This window comes from Megachile rotundata, chromosome 6 (assembly GCF_050947335.1).
Source record: "Megachile rotundata isolate GNS110a chromosome 6, iyMegRotu1, whole genome shotgun sequence".
Lineage (NCBI taxonomy): Eukaryota > Metazoa > Arthropoda > Insecta > Hymenoptera > Megachilidae > Megachile > Megachile rotundata.
The window spans coordinates 5,919,906-5,932,127 of record NC_134988.1 but is presented as its reverse complement, the minus strand read 5'-3'; the positions used below and the strand labels follow the sequence as shown (position 1 = coordinate 5,932,127).

Below are 12,222 nucleotides of genomic sequence, written 5' to 3'. Positions count from 1 at the left end.
CAGTGACGGATAGTTAGCCCCATGAGGGATGAACTACTTTTCCTGTGTAGACAGTGTCCACCACAATTTCCTGAATTGTATCCTACTTTTCTAGCTCCTGTTTCCTCTCGACGTCCTCCTGCTTCACGTCTTTATGAGCGTCCCAGGAGATCGATGCGTCCGCTTCGAGATACCCGCGTTAGCCCAGTTTCTGAAACGGCACTCGACCATAAATGGAGATAAGGAGGGCAAAGCAAAGTTTCAGCCCGGGTAAAAACTTCTAACGCCCGTGCACGTTCGCGGGCATTTAAAATCCGTAAATTTTCATAACCTTCGCGGCAAGTTTCGCCGGTATCGGCCATTAGTAAGGTAGAATCAACGTTGCGCTAAGAAAACTACCGCGCAGATTAGAATATCTTATGTATTTAAAACTTCTGCGGGAAGTAGTATTTTAATAATAACGTAATTGATAATTATGTTCCGAGTTTGCAGCGCGTTGCATCGCCAAATTTTCATTTTCAGAGATTCTTTGTAAATATCGTGCATTATACGGCGAGAGCCTCAAATGTGAAATGCGAGCTTTCGAAGCATCGCGTGTATCGAATGCAGGTTATCAAAATAGTTTACATGAAATTCCGCGACGTTGTTGGTTAAACGCGATTAACCGATTTGTTGTGCATAGCTTGTCGAGTGGCGGCGATATTATTAAGGGTTAAGATTTCCAAGGGCGATGGTGTACACGAGCCATTCTCCATTGGATACAATGGTAATTAGTCTTATCTCGAGCCAACAAGATTGCAAGGGAGAATTCGTGCAACAGAGAAACAGATAATACAACCCGGGGAGATTGTTTCCAAGCTGAAATTCCTGCGCGTTTCTCATCGCGTCTACCGCTTTGCTAATATCCTGTGTCCAAAATCTAACGTCGAATCTCTACGTTCAGATGTCGGTGAGAATGCCAATTTCAACCCCTTTCAGGGAACTTGTAGTTTCAAATGGCTCAAATTATCTTCCGGGAATAACAGATGTCGATGAAAAAGGCATGGTTGATTCATTTATAAGCATTGCTAATTCACTCATAACTCATTTTATATGATAATAATCATTACTGCGATTTAATTTGCTTATTTTTATATTTAAAAATGACTAAAACATCAGTTGGTGCAGCAAAAATGGCTGGGTGTAATCAAACATACATTTACAATTGTTATTCTTCAATTAATACGTTAAATTTTTAATTTTATTTTTCATGACATAAAAGTTTCTCAAAAACGACACTTGTAGTATGCCAATTTAAAGCATAAAGTGTGTAGAAAATGACCATATAAAAGTTTTATCCATATTCTGAATAGAAAGTAATTAGTTATTGGCCTCAAAGTAACTTACCAATTGGAATAGTCAAATGAAGATAGGTAATTAACGTCTAACATGATTTCCTGCTATAAAATTAAGCTAACATATAACTTGTAATACACCAATTTAAAGCTTAAAGTGTACAGAGAGTAACCATGTAAAAGAATCACCAAAATTTTGAATGGAAAATAATAAGTTGTTGGCCTCAAAGTAACTTACCAATTGGAATAGTCAAACGAAAATTGTTAGGTAACGTCTAACATGCTTCCATGGTATAAAAGTAAGTTAAGATACCACTTGTGATACATCAAATTGAAGCTTAAAGCATACTAAAAGCAAATAAGCAGCTATTGTATCAATATTCTTAATACAAAATGATTGATCGTTAATTATAGCAAACAACCAATTTGAGAACACTTGTAATCACATATAATTTCATGACATAAATGTACGTGAAAATGACACTTATGACATATAAATTTAAAGCTTGAACCCCATTGAAAGAAACTATAGAAAGGCACCATCATTATTCTACAAAATATCTAATTGGCAGTTAAACGATGTAAGTTAGTAAAATAATGAGATCTATGTTGTTTAACTTTCCAAACAATTTCATGACATAAAAGTATGTCACAAAAACACTTATAATACACGGATGTAAAGCTTAAAGACTGTAGAAAACAAGCATGTAAACCATTCGATCATATTCTTGATGCAACATGACTAGCTGTCGGCCTCAAAGGAAGAGACGAATTACTACATGCAACAAAATGTGTTTTATAATGATAAAATTGAAACGAACGAAACATTTACGTCATTAACGATTGTCATAGTATGTCTTTAGCATATTTCTGATGTACCGCATAGATAATACGATCCAAACGCAATTGTAAAGAATAAAATGGATTCAGCACTTAAACAAGAAGTATGATATCTGGCCGACCAATAACGACAGTAAAGTTAACGCGGAAAGTATACGGGTTCGGTAACCTAGTTTACAAGTTGCGTACTTTTGATTACACCGTCGAAAAACACAACGGCAACGGGAATCACGTTTTGAGCACAGTTTCAGAAGTTAGCTTATAGGATCGACGGAAATATAAGATACCGGGAAGCGGCGAAACTTGCGTGAAAGAAAGTTTGTCGAAAATTCCCCGACCAACTGAACAATCTTATTCCCCTCGAAACGTGGATATTTCTTAACGTACTTCCGGCGTACGTACGCTCCTGAATGGCTAAGCATTTTCCTCCTTTTTTTTATTTTGACAGATTAGAGGTTTTTTACACGAGGGGTAGACAAAAATTCCTTTCGGAGCAACGCCTTATAGGCCCTCGCGATGGAGAGATTTACTCGGGACTGATTCTTCTTTTACAACCGGGATCATTGACTCAAAGGGCAGAAAAGTCAAATTGCCTATAGGACTGGAACGGGGATCTCTTTTCTTACGACTCTAAGGGTGATGCTCCCTTCGTTCCCCTTCGTGGCTTCCCGCGAGGGAACGCTTTCAAAGAGCAGTCTTCTTTAAATAATTTCGTCCGGTGCAACGCGAGATTTCATTGAAAGACGTAAGTACTTTTCCCTCTGTATACTCTCCTCTTCTTTTATTCCCCTAAATTGATCATAACTCGCCGACCAAGAAACTTTCCCTACTTCGCAAAATATGTTCACGGACGAACGCGTGAAGGTGACATTTATTATCGATAAAATTTATACTAGGATTCTATTGGTACCTCAGATTCTTTATTGACTCAATAGATGCAAACTTTATTTGCGTTGTATTTGAATGATCAGTAAATAGGTGAAAGGTATAAACTGCTATTTGTTATGGTATGTAGGCGTTGAAGCAAATAAATTTATATTAATTATGAAGCACGTGGTAAATAAATAAGCTGATATTAATCATGTAGTATACATAATAAATAAATACAGCGATATCAATTATGAAGTACATAATAAATAAATAAATTCGTATCAATTATGAAGTACATAATAAATAAATAAACTTATATCAATTATGAAATACGTAATAAATAAACTGATATCAGTTATAAACTTCATAGTAAATAAATAATAATCAGTTCAAGTTTCGCATTTCAAATTGCGCGCGTTATAACCTCACGTGTTGTGATGTCATATGGCCGACTTGGAAGTGCTAAATCTTTTTATTTACTAACTTATTTTTATATTCACAACCACTCAATCATTATTTTGAAGAACAGTAAATATTTATTAAACATTTGTTTTATATTATAGAAGTTTACTGTTGAATAGTTTAAAGTACTAAAAATAAAATGATAGCTGTGGGATTTTTTTATCAGACTATATGTTGAATATGTTAAAATAGTAGTATTAATGTTTTACTTCTCAGATACTTCTCAAAATTCCTAACCTCAAAGTTTTAAAACTTCAAAATATCAAATCTAATGTAACCAACAAATCCCAAAACCTCCACAAAATTCCGAAGTCGCAAGATTTCAAAGAAGAATCCAAAACCTTCAAACTTCAAGAACTCCCAAATTCCCAAACTTCCAAAACCTAAAAATCTAATAATTCAAAAATATGAAAATGCCTAAAATTCCAAAGACTTCTACAACATTAAAAACGTTACCTATCTCAAATATAAGTCCATAGTAACCTAACAACTTAACACAGTTTTTAAAACAAATTATCGGTATAAATTAATTACAACGATCTGACGATAGCCACATAATTTCTCGTTATAAAGCAAGAGAGGGAAAAAGAAAGAGCTGGGAGTAACCTGAAGAAAAAATGCAGCAAACACTTTCCAGCTATAACGAAAGATAATAGGGCGCCATTAGAACGTAACGTGTTTCAAGGCGCCTAATACGTTTGCGCATCCGCTTAGAACGCAGCTTACGAACCCGATACAACCTAATTATCGCATAGGCGAGCGCTACAGCGTGTCTAACCTATTATTTTCAACCGATAGTACGGGACTAATGTAATTATATATCCCATTCCGCTTTTGATGCGGCTTTAATCCGGTTCCCTGCGTCGTACCCCTGTTCTTACAACGTTTACGTGCTCCTTACACGGAACAACATATTTCCGATGGTGGTTTGCGTCTTTAATGCTACACCAGGTGTGGGGTTACACCTGTGACACGTGTTTTGCCACGGTTAATTGATTAGCGGTGTTTTGTGTCATTTTATTAAGTGTAGTCCCGTTGTATGGCCGATTTGAAGCGATCTGTATGCAGTCAGTTTTTTTCTTGTGTTCTTGGATGAGGGATTAAGTAAGTTATTTATAGTAATGATTTCAATTTGATTATTTTGTGGTTGGGATAAGATAAATCTTTTGTTGACAGATTTGCAAATTTGGAATGTTGAAAAGTTGGAAATTTGAGGATCAAAAACTCAACGCGATGAGAGTTCAACGTGTCAAAATTTCAATGCGCCGAAAATCGAACCTAACGAAAATATAATGAGCGAAGCTCTAGACATGATGAGAGCACAATTCATCGATAACTGAACCCGTTGAAAATTCAATGTGTTGAAAATATAATGCGACAAGAACGCAATGCGTCAGGTACTCAAAGCGTTAGGAACTCAACGCGTCAAAAACACAACGCGTCAGGGACTCAACGCACTAAGAACGCAATGCGTTAGGCACTCAAAGCGTCAGCAATTCAACGCGCCAAGAGCTCAACGCGTTAGGAACTCAACGCGTAAGGAATTGAACGCACCAAGAACTCAACACGTTAGGAACTCAACGCGCTATGAACGCAACGCGTCAGGTACTGAAAGCGCCAGGAACTAAACGCGCCAAGAACTCAACGCGTCCGGAACTCAACGCGTCCGGAACTCAACGCGTCCGGAACTCAACGCGTCAGGTACTCAAAGCGTTAGGAACTCAACGCGTCAAAAACGCAACGCGTCAGGGACTCAACGCACTAAGAACGCAATGCGTTAGGCATTCAAAGCGTCAGCAACTCAACGCGCCAAGAGCTCAACGCGTTAGGAACTCAACGCGTAAGGAATTGAACGCATCAAGAACTCAACACGTTAGGAACACAACGCGCTATGAACGCAATGCGTCAGGTACTGAAAGCGTCAGGAAATAAACGCGCCAAGAACTCAACGCGTCCAGAACTCAACGCGTCAGGTACTCAAAGCGTTAGGAACTCAACGCGTCAAAAACGCAACGCGTCAGGGACTCAACGCACTAAGAACGCAATGCGTTAGGCATTCAAAGCGTCAGCAACTCAACGCGCCAAGAACTCGACACGTTAGGAACTCAACGCGCTAAGAACGCAACGCGTCAGGTACTGAAAGCGTCAGGAACTAAACGCGCCAAGAACTCAACGCGTCCGGAACTCAACGCGTCAGGTACTCAAAGCGTTAGGAACTCAACGCACTAAGAACGCAATGCGTTGGGCACTCAAAGCGTCAACAACTCAACGCGCCAAGAACTCGACACGTTAGGAACTCAACGCGCTAAGAACGCAACGCGTCAGGTACTGAAAGCGTCAGGAACTAAACGCGCCAAGAACTCAACGCGTCCGGAACTCAACGCGTCAGGTACTCAAAGCGTTAGGAACTCAACGCGTCAAAAACGCAACGCGTCAGGGACTCATCGCACTAAGAACGCAATGCGTTAGGCACTCAAAGCGTCAACAACTCAACGCGCCAAGAACTCGACACGTTAGGAACTCAACGCGTCAGGTACTGAAAGCGTCAGGAACTAAACGCGCCAGGAACTCAATGTGTCCGGAACTCAACGCGTCAGGTACTCAAAGCGTTAGGAACTCAACGCGTCAAAAACGCAACGCGTCAGGGACTCAACGCACTAAGAACGCAACGCGTCAGGTACTGAAAGCGTCAGGAACTAAACGCGCAAAGAACTCAACACGTCAGAAACTCAACGTGTGAAGAACACAACGCATCAGGAATTCAACGCGCCAGGAATTCGACGCGCTAGGAACTCAACGCATCAAGAACTTAACGCATCAATAATTCCACGCACAAATAATTCAACGCGTCAAGAGATTAAAGCGCCGAAGACGCAATGTATCAAGAACTCAACGCACTATGAACATAACACATAACTTGTATGAGGGATTAAATAAGTTATTTATAATAATCATTCCAACTGAATTATTTTGTGGTTGGGATAAAATAGTTTAGGTTTCTCAAGGCATCGAAAATATTTGATAGGATTTCTAGGTAAAATATTTACAACTCAGAGAAATGAAGCTTTTAATTCCATCAATGGGAAATAATTTCTATAAAGTTGAAAATCTGTTAAATTACGTGACGTTTCAGAATTAGTGAAAATAATTTATACACTGGTTAGGTAGCTTAATTTAAGCTAAGCGAAGGTAGGACACAAATGAAAAGAGAATACTTTTGAAATCAGAAATAAAATGGAAGTGGTATTTAAAACGATCAGATGAAAATAATTTTTTTAATATTAAATCAGAGTAAACTAAGTTACAGTCCAAAATCAGTGAGATGAAAATAATTTGTGCGATGTCAAATAAATTAAATTGGCCTAGATTTGATTAGATTAGGTTACATACAGAGTATTTTAAGAAAAGATATAAAGTCTGGTTTAGCAAATTTAGAATGGGTTATGAATTGATAATGACACATTAGGTTAATTTGTTTTGGTTAGCTTACATTTGTGTTTATTGGCACACATATTTGTTGACGAGACGTAATAGTAACGTTACTAAGCTAAATTGGGTCAAGTTGAATTAATTTAAGCTAGTTTACATTAATTTAGAACTGTTTCTGTTTGTACATATACATTTAATTGTTACAATGTGATATTAACTTAGGTTAGTTTAAATTAAGTTGGACTTTTTGTTCGCATGTGAGATATGTTCTGCAGATGTTAGGTCGCATTAGCTCAGAATAGGTTAACTTAAATTAGATCAGATTTGCTTAAATTAGGTTGACTTGATCAGATTAGGTTAGATTTGCTTTTATACGCAGATGCGACATATTAAGAAATATACAGGTTATGTGCATTCATAACCTCAAATATCATAAAAACTATTTACTGTATAACAAAATGTTTTAAATAGTATATTTAAATAGTCTGAATAAACTTACTACTGACACAAATAAGACAAATTAAGATAAGAAAAATATTCAAATTAAACGTACTTTATTCATAGATTGCTTCTTTACCAAAATATTCGTTAACAATTAGATACAATTTCATAACATAAAAATACATTAAAATAACGCTTGTAGCACATCAGTTTAAAGGTTAAGCTTCAATAAAAAAAGACTGCATGAAGGTTTCATCAATATTCATAGCACAAAGTGACTAATTACAATAAATGAGGTAGCACTTCCAAAAACAATGAGATGAGAACTAACTTGAGATGCTAATTCATGACATAAAAGTACAACAAAAAAGCACTTATGATACATGGATGTAAAGCTTAAAGAGTGCACAAAATAACCATATAAACGCTTCGTCAATATTCTGAATATAAAGCAGTTAACTATCGGCCTCAAAGCAAGATGTCAATTACACAGTAAAATATTCTATAATAATAAAACTAAAATGTATGCAGTTCACAATAAGTAATCAATATAAAATATTAACATGAACATAAAGATAAGTAAAATATTCAGATAAAACGTATTTTATTCATCATTTCATAAATTATCCTTTTACGAAGATATTCGTTAACAATTACGACCATGTATTTTAATAAAACAACGTGGTCCATATTGGCGAACATGTTTCCCGTCTAATCAAAATATAAATGATGGAACGATGAAATTTTCGAGGGAAAGATCAATCACTTATTATGCAACATTACATTATTTACGAATAACACAGTGTAGGTTAATGAACTCTGATGATGGCCTATCAATTGACCTTTTATATATCCTTTTGCACCGTGAAGCATCGATTTTCGGATAGAATATCCCACAGCGTGCTGCTTCGTTTGAAATTTCACCGACATCCAATTCATTTACCACTTTGTCTTTTGTTCCCATTGTTGAAACAAAACATTTTAATTGACACGGGAATAATACAGGATTCGCGAGGTCGGAATGACGAGTTAACGGCACTGAAAACCGTTAATTGACGTATGCGTAAAATTCACGTTCCTCCACGCTACGCGGAGATTTAAATCATTTAATATTTTCAATAATAAAAAGTTTACATTTCGTTTCGATAACAAAAACTACACCGTTTGCATTTCGAAACTTTTTGGTTATTCACTTTTCAACGATAATTGTTAATAACTTGACGTGCATCGATCGTTGTAGTCTTTTGTACATTTTTTAACATAGCCGGTATCGCCACAGCTTGATGCAATCGTATTAGGAGTATTTTATGAATTGCAGCTCTCGTAAGTTTCGATTATTATTTTTTATAATACTCAAGTTATAAATTTCATCGCAATCAATAATAATAAAATGTATTTTGAAAAATGGAAAAGTGAATTGGAGAGAATTAAACATCAGTGAATGAACACGGCTCACTAAAGCAATTAAAATCAGAAACAATTTCATCAGAATAATTAAATATACAGATGAATACGAGTCAGTTTCTGTTCACAGATTTGCAAATTTAGAATGTTGGATACTTACAAATTTGAGAATGAAAAACTTAACGCGATAAGAATTGAATGCATCAAAATTTCAATGCGTCCAAAATCAAACATACCGAAAATATAATGAGCGAATATCTCGACATGCTGGGAATGCAATTCATCGATAACTGAACGCATGGAAAATTCAAAGTGTTGAGAATATAATGCAACAAAAACTCAACGTATCAGGAACTCAACGCGTCAGGAACTCAACACGTCAAGAACACAACGCGTCAGGAACTCAACGCGTCAGGAACTCAACATGCCACGAATTTAACGCGTTAGAAACTGAATGCAACAAAAACTCAACGTGTCAGGAACTCAACGCGTCAGGTATCCAAAGCGTCAGGAACACAACACGTCAAGAACACAACGCACGAGGAACTCAACGCGTCAGGAACTCAAAGCGCTAGGAACTCAACGCGCCAAGAATTCAAAGCACCAATAATTTCACACGAAAATAATTCAACGCAGCAAGAGCTCAAAACGATGAAAACAGAATGCGTCAAGAACTCAATGCACTGTGAACATACCTCTGTGAACTCAATGCGTAAAAAATACAACGCTCTGAACACTCAATGCATCGAGAAATCAAGTGATTGGGAACACAACGCTTAACAATGCAACAACTTACTGTAGAATATGATGATCTAATATTCTACTAAACAACATATGATGTCGTAACACTTGATCTTATAACACATGCTATCCTCACACTTAACATATTACACATGGTATCCGAAGACATAACTGTATAACACATGGTCTTTTAACCAAATCTAACCTAAACTAACTCAGTACATGTCGATGTAACACACAGAAATTTAGTATGTACAACAACGTTATAGAACTAGTTGCCAAATGTAGTTAGGCTCCTGGGACAACTTGACCTACATTTGTTTGTTTATCTATTTGTTTGTCTGTACCACGTTACAGACCACAAGTTTGGATCCTTTGACCTGAAATTTTGAGGGTAGTCTCGTGAGACAGCCTAAATTTGCTGTACAGATTTTGGCGGCGATCTGAAGAAACCTGTCGTCGACGACGTCGATCTTCGAATCGATGAAAATCCGTTTGGTATCGTTTTCGATAATTTTCGACACATAGAATCGACTGGGAGCACGTTGAAAGCTCTATAACTCATCGTTAACGACAATAGTTGTTCGTTATCGACGTCAGTCGTCGCGAAATCAACAATAATTGTGTTTGGTATCGTTTTCGATAGTTTCAATCACGTTTAATCCTTTGAAACGACTTTAAAATCTCTGCATCTCATTTTTGTTCCACCTATATATTAACAGTAGATACTCAAAATTCGAAATATGCATTCGAATTCGAGTGTGGCATCTTGTACCACTACTAATATTGTAATAAATGCAGCGATACCGTAAAAGTTAATAGAAGCTTAATTTCCAGCCGTGTGTACCCTTCACGTCTTTCAAGCGAGTAATTTCTTCCAGCGTCCCTTCCTCTTTCGTCTCCGACGAGAAGAAACCTTTTTCTTACTTGCTTGTGCTTCACCTTCCGCTCGTAGCCAGCTACTGGCGCCAAGATTCCAGATAAGACCCGAAGAGAAATGCGACCGGGTATCTCTTCTCTTCCACGTACTTACGTGGACGTAAACGATTTCGTGGATTAAAGATGATGCTTCCGGAAATTCCAGTTGCAAACGGCATCAAGAATGAACACCCTATAACAATTTTTCTTATAAATTCGATAAACGTTTCGACGAGCTTTTATCGTGTTAGTAATTTTATATGAATAATTCAACCGTACGAATTGTTTTAGTAATTCAGCTTTTTGTTTGGACGAATGAGGAGTTTAAGTGGATTAAGGGGTAGTGGAATCTTTTCTCTTATTTGAAGGGTTTCAAATTTTTAATTTGGGAAATTTGGAGATTTGGGAATTGGGAAATTGGGAAATTGGGAGACTGGAAAATTGCAAAATTGCGAAATTTGGAGATTTAGAGAATTGGAGATTTGTGGATATGGAAATTTTTAAATTCGGAAATTGGGAAATTGGGAAATTGGGACATTGGGAAATTGGGACATTGGGAAATTGGGACATTGGGAAATTCGGACATTTGGAAATTTGGAAATTTGGAAATTTGGAAATTTGGAAATTTGGAAATTTGGAAATTTGAACATTTGGAAATTTGGAAATGGGGAAATTTGGGAATTTGGAAATGGGGAAATTTGGGAATTTGGAAATTTGGAAATTTGGAAATTTGACAAATATGGAAATATGGAAATTTGGAAATTTGAATATTTGAATATTTGAATATTTGAAAATTTGGATATATGGAAATTGGGAAATTAGAAAATTGGGAAATTGGGAAATTCGGACATTTGGGAATTTGGAAATTTAGAAATGGGGAAATTTGGGAATTTGGAAATTTGGAAATTTGGGAATTTGGAAATTTGGAAATTTGGAAATTTGGAAATTTGGAAATATAGAAATATGGAAATTTGGAAATTTGGAAATTTGAATATTTGAATATTTGAATATTTAAAAATTTGGATATATGGAAATTGGGAAATTCGGTCATTTGGAAATTTGGAAATTTGGAAATTTGGAAATGGGGAAATTTGGGAATTTGGACATGGGGAAATTTGGGAATTCGGAAATTTAGAAATTTGAATATTTGGAAATTCGGAAATTTAGAAATTTGAATATTTGGAAATTTGGAAATTTGAATATTTGAAAATTTGAATATTTGAAAATTTGAATATTTGAAAATTTGGAAATATGGTAATATGGAAATATGGAAATATGGAAATTGGGAAATAGGGAAATAGGGAAATTGGGAAATTGAGAAATTGGGAGACTGGAAAATTGGAAAATTTGGAGATTTAGAGAATTGGAAATTTGTGGATATGGAAATTTTGAAATTGGGGAATTGGAAAATTGGGAAATTAGGAAATTTGCAAATTTTGAAATGCAGAGAAAATTTAGAAAATAAAAATTTTAAGTTTCTTCTGAGTTTTCAAATTTTCGAACCAAAAATGCAGAAAGTCAAAAACTCAAATCTCAAAATACGTATAAAGTCAGAGTAATTTCATGCACCTATACGTAGAAGATGGCTAATCATCAATGCACAGAATTACCCGCGACATGGCCTCACAAGCTCAATTTCCCACTGCCATCCGTGAAATTATAAATATTCAATTTGCTCGCGATAATAAAAGAGCTCATCTGACTTTCCCCGATAAAAGTAAAGATACACAAACGGTTAACCATTTCGATACAGTTTCACGATTAATCCTTTGGAAGAAACGTTCAACGACAGGAAGTGAAGTTT

The 12,222-nt window shown here is 36.2% G+C and overlaps 1 protein-coding gene across 1 annotated transcript in view; it reads right to left on the bottom strand.

Moving 5' to 3' along the window:
• The window catches only part of Ten-m (teneurin transmembrane protein Ten-m), a 748,404-nt gene that overhangs the window by 558,398 nt on the left and 177,784 nt on the right, over positions 1-12,222 (bottom strand). The window lies entirely within an intron of this gene.